This window comes from Aythya marila (genome assembly GCF_965140915.1).
Source record: "Aythya marila genome assembly, chromosome: 9".
Classification (NCBI taxonomy): domain Eukaryota; kingdom Metazoa; phylum Chordata; class Aves; order Anseriformes; family Anatidae; genus Aythya; species Aythya marila.
In genome coordinates this window covers 9,279,083-9,291,320 of record NC_139050.1, presented here as the reverse complement: position 1 = coordinate 9,291,320, position 12,238 = coordinate 9,279,083, and positions in this window count along the sequence as shown.

The window sequence follows — 12,238 nt, the reverse complement described above, 5'->3', positions numbered from 1 at the left end:
TTAAGAAAATGCCCAACTCACTAACCACACTCTTAAAGAAGATGTTGAGAAGAAAGAGGGTCCCTTATATGTACAGCACTGTCACTGCTGAACAGGTCAGTAAACTAACCAGTCATGCTGCATGCACATTTCTAGTCAGTATTGAAAAATGGTAACTCCAGAAGAGTAGTGGAAAGGCCAATCTCCCTCTGTTGAGAGTGACTGCTAAGCAAATGTGAGAGGGAGATATCAAACCATGAACTGCATATGAGTTTTCAGCTTAGGTATCTTTCCCTTTGTGGTGTTTTCAATTCAAGTAGTCTCCCTGATGCTTTGTAAGTTACACATAGCTCATGCTTGCTGTCAAACTGTTCTAGTTAAGGCTAAGCAGACTTGCACTAAAATTCTTTCTAGTGTAGAAAACAGTAACATGTCTGCCAACAAATTAAAATCATTCAATATTATGTTAATTAGCCTGTTTTAAAGAGATAATGTAACACCTGTAATGCTCTTCTTTCTGTGTTCAGCTACAACCCACTTACACCACGCTGGAGCACATGGAATGGCACACAAGCAGGGGACAGCAGGGGAGGCTTATATAGGATGGATGGTGCGTGGGTGGGGGAAAAGTCTGTCCCAGCACTCAAAACAAGGAAATTGCAAGTTTTCTGCAAAACAAGATCTTCTGCTATCAAACATCTTTGGCTTCACTTTTTTCAAATATTATCTGAAGCTAGAAAATACAGTAACCTCTGAAATCTAGCACAGTATTTTCAAGGCCTTGTTTGGAGTTGGGTAGGAAGAAAAAATTCTATAACTGACATTTATTAAAATAATCTTTTTAAAGTATGCTCTCCTCCATTTTAGTAGTTAATGTATGCACTTACTTAAACTGCCATGTCACTACTTTTTTTTCTTTTTAGCAAGCTATAGCGAGGAGGAAAAATTCTCTAACAGAGACCATATTCTTCTGTTCATTTTTTTTATTAAAAAAACTAAATTAATTGAAATAAGAAACCAGACACACATGTATTGTGAGATTTTGTACATTTTGCTGTACTTCTAAGAGTCCTGTACCTATTCTTAAGTACATTATAAAATCCACATGGTACTAGTCATTGTGAATGTGAACTACTACAGTTTTTCCTGGAAAGCTACTATTTATTTGCACGCAAGAGTAATGATGAAAGGAAGATATTCACTTGTTTTGGATCTGTGCGTATGCTTGCTGGTAGTGCTCAACTGGGCCTTAAAAGAAAATCGTCAGCCAAATAAATCTAAAAAGCATCTTATTCCAGGATGATTACTAAAACAGAGCTATTTCTGATCATGCCACTGAGGGCCTGTTCCTGTAAACTTGTAAAACTTACAAGAAATAGAAAATTGAGGTTAAGGAGGTTGCAGCATAACTTTGGATCGTCAGTGTAGAAAGCTACTTCTGTGGTAAAGTGATGATGCTGTTTCTCATCTCTGGCTCTAACAAGTTTGTCCTGTTGGCAAGATGTTCACGCTAAAAACCCCACATTCTTTTAAAAGGAAGATGTCCCTGCCTTACTAGAAAATAAGTAGAGGAATACTGAAGTATGTTGTTAAGCTATCTCTTCATTGAGCTACTGGTGCATTTCTTGTAAAAGAAGGAAATGAAAGGGGGTGGGATTTAAAAAAAATAAAAAGTAACAATCCAGTTGTTTTTTTAGGAACCAAATCCTTTATAAACCATTTGGCCTCTCCACTTCTGTAATCTTTTAAAGAATATGCCATACCTCTGTGGCACCGCTACCTAGTGAACCAAGACAGGGGGAGTTACTCTCGAATGAATATTGAATGAACCTGAACTGAGGTTGCAGGGAGTTTCCTAGCTCAGTGACAACAATAAGATGACTAACGGAATAAATTTCTGTTCTTTACCTCTGTCTCTCATGTCAATTATTTTGGTTCTGATAACTGATGTTTTAATGGCATTACTCTCAGTATGTTTTGTTCACTTACTCTTGTATTCAGCTGTGGTACTTTCTAAACCAATTACACAGGAAGAGTTTTAGAGTTCCTCTTCCATGCTGGTCTTGCTAAGAATGGTATTAAAAAAATAACACTTAAAGGAGACTATTGAAAAAGTCTTACATTTAAGGTTACCTTACATTAAGGTAAAGTGTTTATTTTTCCAACTTTACCTACTAATAAAAAATTAGTGCTTCTAGGTCAGTTTTCTAGTTTTATGCTATTAAATTCATAGTAAACAGAAACGTTACTGTTCTCTAATCATAATTCTTAAAACTACAAAGCTGAATCTGGATTTTATCAACTCTGAAAAACTCATGGAAAGCTAAGAAAAGGCTCCAAAACAGAGTCTTTATTTATCAAAAACCTGAAAAGTAGACAGTTTTGCACAGAAGGTGCAGTTGAATGTCAGAAATGTGTATTTGGTCTTGTACAGTAGGTTGTCTGAACTTGCACAGGTTTGGAAAGCAAGAACAAATCCTAGGAGACAAAGCAGAAAAGGAAGCAGCAAGAAAAAAATATGCCACATGTAAGCCCCTCCCTTTTAATGTTAAAAATATTTATGCAGCAGTGAGTTGCTGTAGCTGTCCACCATGTCCTGCCTGCCTCTGGACCTCTTGCCACATGCGCAAGGCATTACCTGTGTGTCCAACCTGGCAGTTCACTTCCTCAACAGTGAGCTTAAAAGTAATTTCCAGCTACTCTAGGTCACTCTCATCCATAAGCAGAGCAAGCTTTGCCACTGAAAGACTTACTGACCTGCTCTGAATTAATAGCCTGGAGAGACTCAGTCATCCCATGTGCTTTGTAACAGCACTGTGTGGGGATCCAGCCCACCCCGTGTGAGGCCACAGCGCTCAGATACAAGATACAGGAGCTAGGATGCCCTTATCATCAGGACATAAAAGCAGTGGCAGGGATGCTCCGGTGCATGTCTCCCCCTCACCTCCCCAAGCCAAGAATCCTCTCGCTCATGGGTTTGGCCTGCCCACAGGCAGCAGTGCCAGTGCACACGCAGACATCCCTGTCCATGCTGTGTGCACACAGGTTTGTTCAGCTGGGCTCTGGGTGCCACAAGCCTCCCTGCCCCATCACCAAAACTTCTCGCCTGTACTCAGCTTGATGTCCTAATACCCAGCTAGATAAATGGCTCATAACAAGCCCTGGAGGAAGGGCTGCTGGCTTTAATCCTGTTGTAGCAGACACCTGCCAGCTGCATCACATGAGGAAACCCCACGAATCAGTAAGAGTAGTTACGGGAACATCTCTCTTAGAAGTTCCTGCTGGACACTGACAAGCTTGTCTGGTCACTCCAGTACCACGTGGCAGTGAGTGGAGGTGCAAGCCTCAGGGCTGGGACTTGGAAAGAACTGAGCTCCCACCACCATTACAGATCCACCCAGCTGCTGCACAGTTCCTCACTCACACATCTCACCAACTCATAACCATAAAATGTTTTCTGTGTTTGACAAGTCCAGCCTGACTTGCAGTCACTGCAGAAGTGCCTGAAGTGCACCCCAGGAAAGGAATTAAACCTGTGCCCTCTGGAATGAAGACACTCAGAAACATGCCAACTCCTTACCACAGCCACTACAGGAGCAATGCAAAGCACAGGTCCCTCAAAGGCAGCTGACCTTCCCACACCCTGCAGCTTCCACACAGCTGCCTTGAGTCACCACAGAAAGGTTCATCCTGATGCTGTATTTACATATACCACTTCAACCTTGGCTAGCGTTGACGGTGTAAATATACTAACATTCAAGCCAAAAGAATTCAAAGAAATGCTCTCTGCATCTGCTTTGCTTTCCTCTTAGCCATATACCTGTACTTACCCAGTCACAAGCGTTGTTGGTGGATTCTACACTCCATCTGTTTTGATTCAACATATGGATCTGCTGACTTGAAGATAATTAAAAGACTTCTCCCCCTACTCTCCCTTTCTGTCTGCAGCGCATATGCCAGCTGCTTGTTGGAATCCAGATAATTGATGAGCATTCCCTAATCAGGAAACTCAAGGAGAATCATTTCTGACTGCTAGGGTTTATTGCTGACTGGACTTTATTAGGATTGTTGCTAAGACATATTACCTTGTGCTTGGAATACATTGAATTTGTTCCTCATTGGTCAAATTGCGGTTTGATGAGGAATGAAAGCCATGTTTCTTCTGTGTGAAGATCTGGAATAAAGAATTCTGAAATACGGTTGGTAATGGCATAGCAGGGTCCTCTTGTGTGTCTGGGCAGCTCAGGGAAGAGGCTGTGATCAGGAAGTGCTCTGCCTCTGTAACTGCTGCTGTTACTGCACCTCAGCACAAATGCGCTGGAGGTGGAGGACACTCCCGAGCACACTGCTGAGCCTGCAAGCAGGGGGGAAGCACCCTGGCACCCGCTGGCAAGCACTTAGCTCATTACTGAGCTCTCCCAGCTTCCAGGGATGGGAGGGGACTGGCTAAGACACACACCCATCTTTAGGAGAGGGCAGCCAGTTACCTAGCTGAATGTCATGCACTGTGTCACCAGCTTCAGAGCTCACTAGTCCCATCTCTGTTGGATGCTGTTGTATTTTTCACTACTGCCCCTCTACTAACCACAGCCACCCTTGGTACAGCACACACTCACAGCTCCCTGCTGCAGCATACCACAAAATGGAGAAACAACTGCTTTGTTTGCTTAAATCGGTTCCCAACAGCAAAGCCATGCATCTCTCTTTGTCTTTTTTTTTTCCCCCCCCTTTCCCTTTTCTGGGGAAAGCTTCTGCCATTCAAATTTGCTACATCTCCTTTCTCTGCTGAAAAGAGCATCTCTAAGATCTTACTCTGTTAGATCCAACATTTTCTCCACCTGTGTTACTTACAACAAAGAAAGTAAGGACTTCAGAGTTCAATGCAGTACCTTCATCCTTTAAACTGTTTTCTTGATATTTTCTGGTTTGCTTGGTTGATTTTTGATTTCTTAAATAAAGAAAAGGAACTTTTGGCACCAAAACTGAATATATTATTCCAAATATTCCAGGATCAATTTCATCAACACTGCACAAAGAAAAACGTTAGCATGTGTATCCACGCTCATTTGCCTTTTGTATCTTCCAGCGCAACAGGAGGCTTTCTGCCTGTCCTACTGAGAATTTCTTTTGAATTGCTCGTCTGCTACAGTCACTAAATCCTTTTTTTTTTTTTTTTTTTGACTCAGGAATGTAGTTTCCTATTTCTAGGAAGTCCTTGTGTGTCTTATTCCTAGATGTGTAATCACTAATTTGCCTTACTGAAATGCTTTTTTTTTTATATATATTTTTGTTCCCTTCCAGAAAGAGGCCCCAAGAAATCTGCATTGCTGTGTATGATTCACTGCCGCTAAACAGCTGTCACCACAATTACTTCCAGACCTTTATGAAAGCACTGAATAGTACTGATCACTGCAGAACCTTTACAGGAAAAAAAAAAAAAAAAAGATTCTGAAACACCTACTTGATAGGAATTCCCACTAATTATTGCTACTTTGTTAGCAGGTTCTTAATCCTTTTAATGCATGCTCTAGACATCGGCTATATAGTAACATTATTTTGGAGCAACGAGGTAGGCTCTTGTGAAGGATTTATATATGCATTTGATGCTGTTATTAGAGCCCAAACCTATCATTCCTCAAAGTCGCACTTGTCGGATGAGAATTATATTCTGTAAAACCCTCTCAAGAGTCATTTCTGCTCTCAGGACATCACTGATGTCCCAAGAGCTTCCCCTGTGCTGTGTCAGACGTCTGGACCAGTAGCCCTTTGCTTCACCTCTTGTGGAGCACCAGCCTTATCAGTTACCAAAACCTAACATGACTGGGTTGGTGATTTTCCCATCCACCTCCTCAGACTCTTCTTAAATACCAGTTACTGAGTTTTCCCTTCAGGAGGAAAAAAAAAAAAGCTTAAAACTGTCAGCTGCTTTCCATGTATTGCATCAGACCAATGAAGCTAGGAGTGCTACCAGCAGAGGAACTACAGCACACCACTAGGACTCTTTCTACATACAGCACACACACAGGGAGTACCCTGGTTTTATTTTTAAAATTGCCACCCTCACCTAGTAACAAATGTAGATGGGTTAAGAACTTTTCTCTCAACATACTACTTCTTGTCCCTAAATTGAACTGCATTTAAGATCTGTTCAAGACTCTGCCTCTCTCTCGGTAAATAAGGCCTTATCAGCTGCTATACTGGCAGCCACGAAGGCCAATTAACAGACATGCTGACCGAATTATGCTCTTACCCCAGCAATGTGTCTCTAGCTGAGAATGGAGGCACGCTGGCAAGGTTGTTGGAGAAAACTCTTCACTGCTGTTGATCTGTCCAGGCCCGTGTAAGAACACGCTGTTTTGTTTTCACAGGCCATTTGACTTGCGTCTTTTTAAAAAAAGAAAAACGTAAGAGGCTGTATGTCTGCATTTTAATTTTGTGCCTCAGCATGGTGGACTGCTGGCTTGAAAGGTGCCACCCGAGTCACCAAACCCGGTGCCTGAATGCCACAACGGTTATTGCAAAATCCCCATTCCCAGATTTACCCAGATCACTTTAAATTGAGGTTTTGATTTCTTACTCCTCCATCCCACTACTGGGAAGCTGTTCAAACCTCACCACACTGACAGTAATGGAAATCATCTTCCAGTTGCCAACCTAACCTCACACATGGTAACAGCACACTCATCCTTCCCCTCACGAGAACATTTGTTGTTAACTTCTACAGCTTTTTTTTTTTTTTTTTAAATCCCTGCAGCCACCCCACTCCTCCTTTCCATGCAGCAATTTTACCTTTTCTCATTGAAGAAACAAGCCAAATTCTTTCTCCCCAAAAGCTACCTTTTGGTAGGTGACCCAACTTTCAGCTGGACGTTGGCTACTCACACTGACACTGGTGGGCTCAGCGGTAGCTCTTTATCTGCGTTGTCCCTTTATCGATACACTGAAGGAAAGCAATCTCAACAGGCTGAATAATGAATGACCTTATTAGCAGATTCTTTGACCTGTAGATGGAGCACGTGCACTGCTGAAAAGAACCACAAGAGCCTACTGACCCCTTGCTAGCAATTCCCAGCAATTTTTATAAATCGGGAAATATTTGTCCCATGTGGCCTAGTGTGACATTCAGCTAAAAACAAAAAAAAAAGTACAAAGACAGAAAATTGGAGCTTGGCAAGCTCTACCCAAAACAGCCACAAATAGGAAGAACACACTGTCATGCCCTGCAGCTGCACTGCGTGCATGTTAAGACACGCAATGAATACCATCTACGGGAAATACTGCTACATTTGCTAGACTTTCTGCCATTAAATTATAAAGGCTTTTGGTGAAGTTCAAAAACAGTTACCTTGAAAAGTCTAACTGCTTCCAGGAAAAGGAGCCGCCAATAGATCCACTTCTGGATCTGTTGTTGTTGGGTTTAACATAAAACAGACCACATACATGCACACAGCATTTATTAATAACAAAATCCCATGGAGCCACTTCCATTTCACTTACCATCCACTTCCTAGTGCAACTCAAGAGCCAATCTATTCATTCAAATGAAGATCACCCTGCCTTTTTAGTACTACACTAGAATTAGGACACCTCTTTTACAAAAAAATGGTTGATTCTAGGAGAAATGGGCTGGAAACACAGAAATCTTCACACTAGGTTGAGCCAGGTTTATTTGGGCCACTGTCCTGTGTCTGATTATGACCGTCACAAGCTTTTTGATAAAGTGGGCAAAAAATTATGTAGAAAGTAGCTTAGAAACCCCCAGCATAGTTTTAAAACCATCTTCCTACCTCCCACTGCATCAGAATGAACTTGGACATAAAGGCAGAAGTTAGTACTTCTTACAGGAAGATCACACTTCCAAGAGATGCTGCTTTCTCACATTCCACTTGGAGAAACACTTTTGCCTGGGTAACTCATGTGAGACTCACATAAGGCTCTATAAATCAAGCATACATTTTCAAGGCTTTTATTCTGTCCACTGATACTTATTTGCTTTCTTTTTGAAAGGCTTTGTGAACACCAGAAATACAGTGTTAAAGCACACAAAAGCATGCTGTGACTGAGTCCTGTCACAAAAGTACATGCCATCTGAGTCGTACATGAGAGCTAAAGGTATGCTCTTTCCACACTTTGAAGTACATTTTTTGTCTGCTTTCCCAAGTACCTGGCTGTTTATTTTTCTGGACAAACCCACTGGAAAGCAAAATATGATCTTTCTCTTCCTTATCTTTGAAGTTCTTGCCTCCCCTGCTTTCCCTCTGCCAGACAGCTAGTACATGGGGAACCTATGGCCATCTTGGACCTGTGGAGCATTGGCATTGCTCCTGATTGCTTAGCACTGCTGATCAAAGCAAGAACTGCATTCTAAAAGCAGGAGAGTGATCTGAAGACAGCTTCAGCCCCAAACACAAGTGGAATATTTTAACCTCTGGAACTTGGTTTCAGCAGAGCCCAGATGTTTCAGTGATGAAGGTGAAAAAGAATGAAATCTTAGAAAGTTCCTGTTTGTAAGGACCTCACCTTGCAACCACCTATGAGCTTCATATATTCATTCACGTACTGTGATTTAAGCTGTAAAGCTTAATGCCCATGTAGCAGAAAACAGGAGAAAAGCTGCACTTACAGGTCAGTAGCTGCTTGGCACATTAACCACAACACTGGCCAGGGCACACGCCATGCAGAGATGCTCCCAGAAATGCATTTGCTGCTAGTAAACAGCCCAGAATTCGAGAAAGTAAGCCACTGCTTTGGCTACTTCTCAGTATCCTAAACTTACACTAACTGGTTTTAAAGCCCTTGAATTAGGCATATTTTTTGCCTTATTACCACTTTATGCCAAGTTATACTGGGGAAGCACAGTGACGGCCTTCTCTTCTCACACCAGCCCTACCATCAGGGAGACTCATCAGCTTCTGAGCAGTGCTCACCTGGGGCCAGAAGCCTGCCAGCTGCCAGTGCCGCCCTGCCAGTGAGGTGCCTGGGGGTGCCCCAGGAGCAGGGAGAGGACACGGCCAGGACAGTGGGCCCAGGCTGGCCCACGGGTGTCCCGTAGCACAGAACCTTGTGCTCAGCCAGAACGCTGCACTGGAATTTTGCATCATTTGTTTTTCCACTTTTATTTTTTCCTACACCCCACTACCCACCTCTTCCTTATTACCCTGCCTTTATCTCAGCCCACAAGTTTGATATCCTAGCTTTTATGTAACCCCAGCATGAGCATCACATTCAAACTCAGCCCCAAACTCCCTTCTGTTCGGATCTTTAGCTTCCTGGGATTAGGGGTATGGGGAAGGAGGTATATGCCTGTACCACACACAACAGGAACCCACAATTCAAAGCCTCTTTCCAAAACATCGTTTGCTGAACCTGGCTAGAAATACCCCAGCATGCCCATGGAGAAGAGGACGGAGGTTTCACAAACTAGTTTTCCCATGCTTCCTGCAGCAAGAGTTCAGAGACATAAGACTTGCTCCAAAACAAGTGCTCTGCATGGTCTCAGTCTGTTTGTCACAGGAGAACAAGTAAATAATTAGAGTTTTACTGAAATCAGGAGCTAGGCCACTCTGATGATAGAAATACAAAGCAGAACGAGAGGGACAGGAAAGAATTTATCATCTGATTAGAAAACAATAAACAACCTTCTCTAACTAACCTAGTGGCAGGAGGCAAAGTACTAAATAGCACAGAAATAAAAAGGATGCAAAGAAAAACACTGTGGTTTAAATGATGAACTCATGACCTGAAAGCAGATACATTATTTATTTCAATAATTTATGCCCTTTTTGATTCACTTTTGGCTCTGATTTGCTGTCACTGGTGAGTTACAAGGTTATTAATAACACATAACAATGAATAATGTATTCAGTCACACCAACTGAATTTTGTCTGTTTGTATGGCCCAGTGAGCATTTAAAAATTTATTACACTTGAGACTTTTTCTGAATGGTAGCTAAGACCTGCATACACAGACTAGTTCAAACCTATAAAACAATAAAAAAAAAAAGTCTTAAAGTAATTTCTGGAGAAAAAGCAAACATGAAAGCAGTCAATTGCAAATTTCAATTCAGCTGCTGTGAGTACAGATCAAGGCACCAGAATTTTGGAGAGAGTTCCATGCAGAATACCACCTCTGTCACGCAAACAGTCTTTCGGAGCCACAACTTGCAAAACTTTACCAACTACGTGAATTTGTTACAAACAAATTGAATGTATTACCCACACAAATTACACAATCCACTGACTTCCATTCTTTTTCTTTGCTTGAAATGGCATTTCTTGACAGTGAAAGAGCAAGTGCCATTCATTTAAAGGCTTGTCCCTCTCAATACCATCCAACCTCATCCATTGTGCAAAATACCATATTCGTTCACATAAAAGCAACATCGTGTAACCATACCTGGCATGTCCAGAGCCAAAAAAAAAAAAAAAAAAAAAGAAGCCAATTAGCCAATTACACAATTAGAACATAAAACAGAGGCACATCCTAGCTTTAGAAGGTGAAACTTGGACTAAAAAACCCCACCAACCTAGGATTATACCAATCTCTTTTGCTAGTATTACCAAAGTTGTAAATCAATCCCATCTGAGCATCTCCTAGTGTGTAGACTGCAGGAGGGAGTAATGTAGGTACAGTCTGACCTGATCTAGTTCAAGTATGGTCCCAGAAATGGCTGGCTTCAGCCCCCTTCCTTTCAGCCACAGAATTAACTGCACATGTTGAAAGCAAAGAGGTTGATCCAGCTGATCTGATGAGAATAAATGCTTTTTTGGGCGGTGGGTTTGTTTTCTGACAGGCCAGCTTACCAAGCAGGCTGATTCTAAGAACACATCACCAAATACAATACAAATAAAAGTGGTAGGAGCAAATGAATTAAAAATGTGTATATAATGGAAGGACATTCTATATAATGGAAGGTGGTGAGCTGGGACTAAATTGTTATTTTTTTCAGCTGCTGAAAGTTACCATGAAATTATATGCAATATAGAAGCAAACATTTAAAGTAAAAGTAAGCATTTAAATGAAGCCAGCCTGTGGTTGTTATTGAGAATACAAATGAACTTGTTGATGCCTGAGCCAAGTTACTGCATTAACAACTGTTAGTTCCATTAGAGCTGTAAATAAATAGTCTACAAAAAATTTCCTACAGACTACCCTGGTGCTGTGTGACACATTCACGTTACTGGTATTTACTGAGCAATCCCCACTTATTATTTAAACATGCTTGAATATACTACAGCAAAGTATAATCACATTCCAGAACTGCATCAAGTCCCTGCAATGAAATGCAGAGAGAAAGAATCCTAAGCTAATTGCCATTGAACTGTGAGTTAATTAATGAGAGCAGCAAATGATAAGATCAAGCAAAAGACTGCCAACAAATTTCAAACTTAACAACTATGACACAGCTGCATGAGCCTGCCGAACCAGTATTTATTTGGACCATTAAAAGCAAAGTAAAGTAACTTAACAGAGAACCAGGGTCCTGCTGTTGATTTAAGGTCAACAGAAAGACAATTTGTGACAGAGATAAATGCCACTTACCCACTAGGAGAGGAGTGCTGCATCAACAGGCATAAGCCTCCAGGCATTTTCTGAGACCAACTCCAGAAGAGGTGTCCATTTTCTCTGTTATCAAAGAACCTGTAATGAAAAACAGAGCTCAGTCTAATCAGTGGTTTCAAGGCAATAATTTCACACCACTCAGCTGAAGCAGAACTTCACAGCTCATCAAGTAGCAAGGGGAAAAATGATTTTTGTCCTAAATGAGTTTCTGCCCCCCAGTGAAGATACCAGCAAAAAACATGTCATCGAGTCTTATCTGAGGCCTGGCTAGTGCAGAGGCCATGCACAGGAAAGGATTTCATCACCAAACTAAATACTCACACTGATCAGAAACTACGAATTTTCATTTTCACTTATCAGCACCCCGTCAGATACTAAAGTACATCATTCTGTGGTAACAGCCTGTGTACATATGCTATTAGTACAGGACATCCACGCGGTCTGTCTGCAACAAACAGAGCACACGCTCACCTGTAACACAGCACATACGAGCCTGAGCTATGTCTGCTGTCTGTACCTCGTGCTGCAGGCACAGGGACACAGCTCACCAACAGCTGTGCTACCTGAAAACATCCCCAGCCTGTGTTTATTTTTTCTGCAGTTCAAACAGCATCAAGATGCTCACGGAGAACACTTCAGGCAAAGCTTGCCTGGTTATGAGGTTTCAATCACTCTGTTAAGGCAGAGGCAGATTAG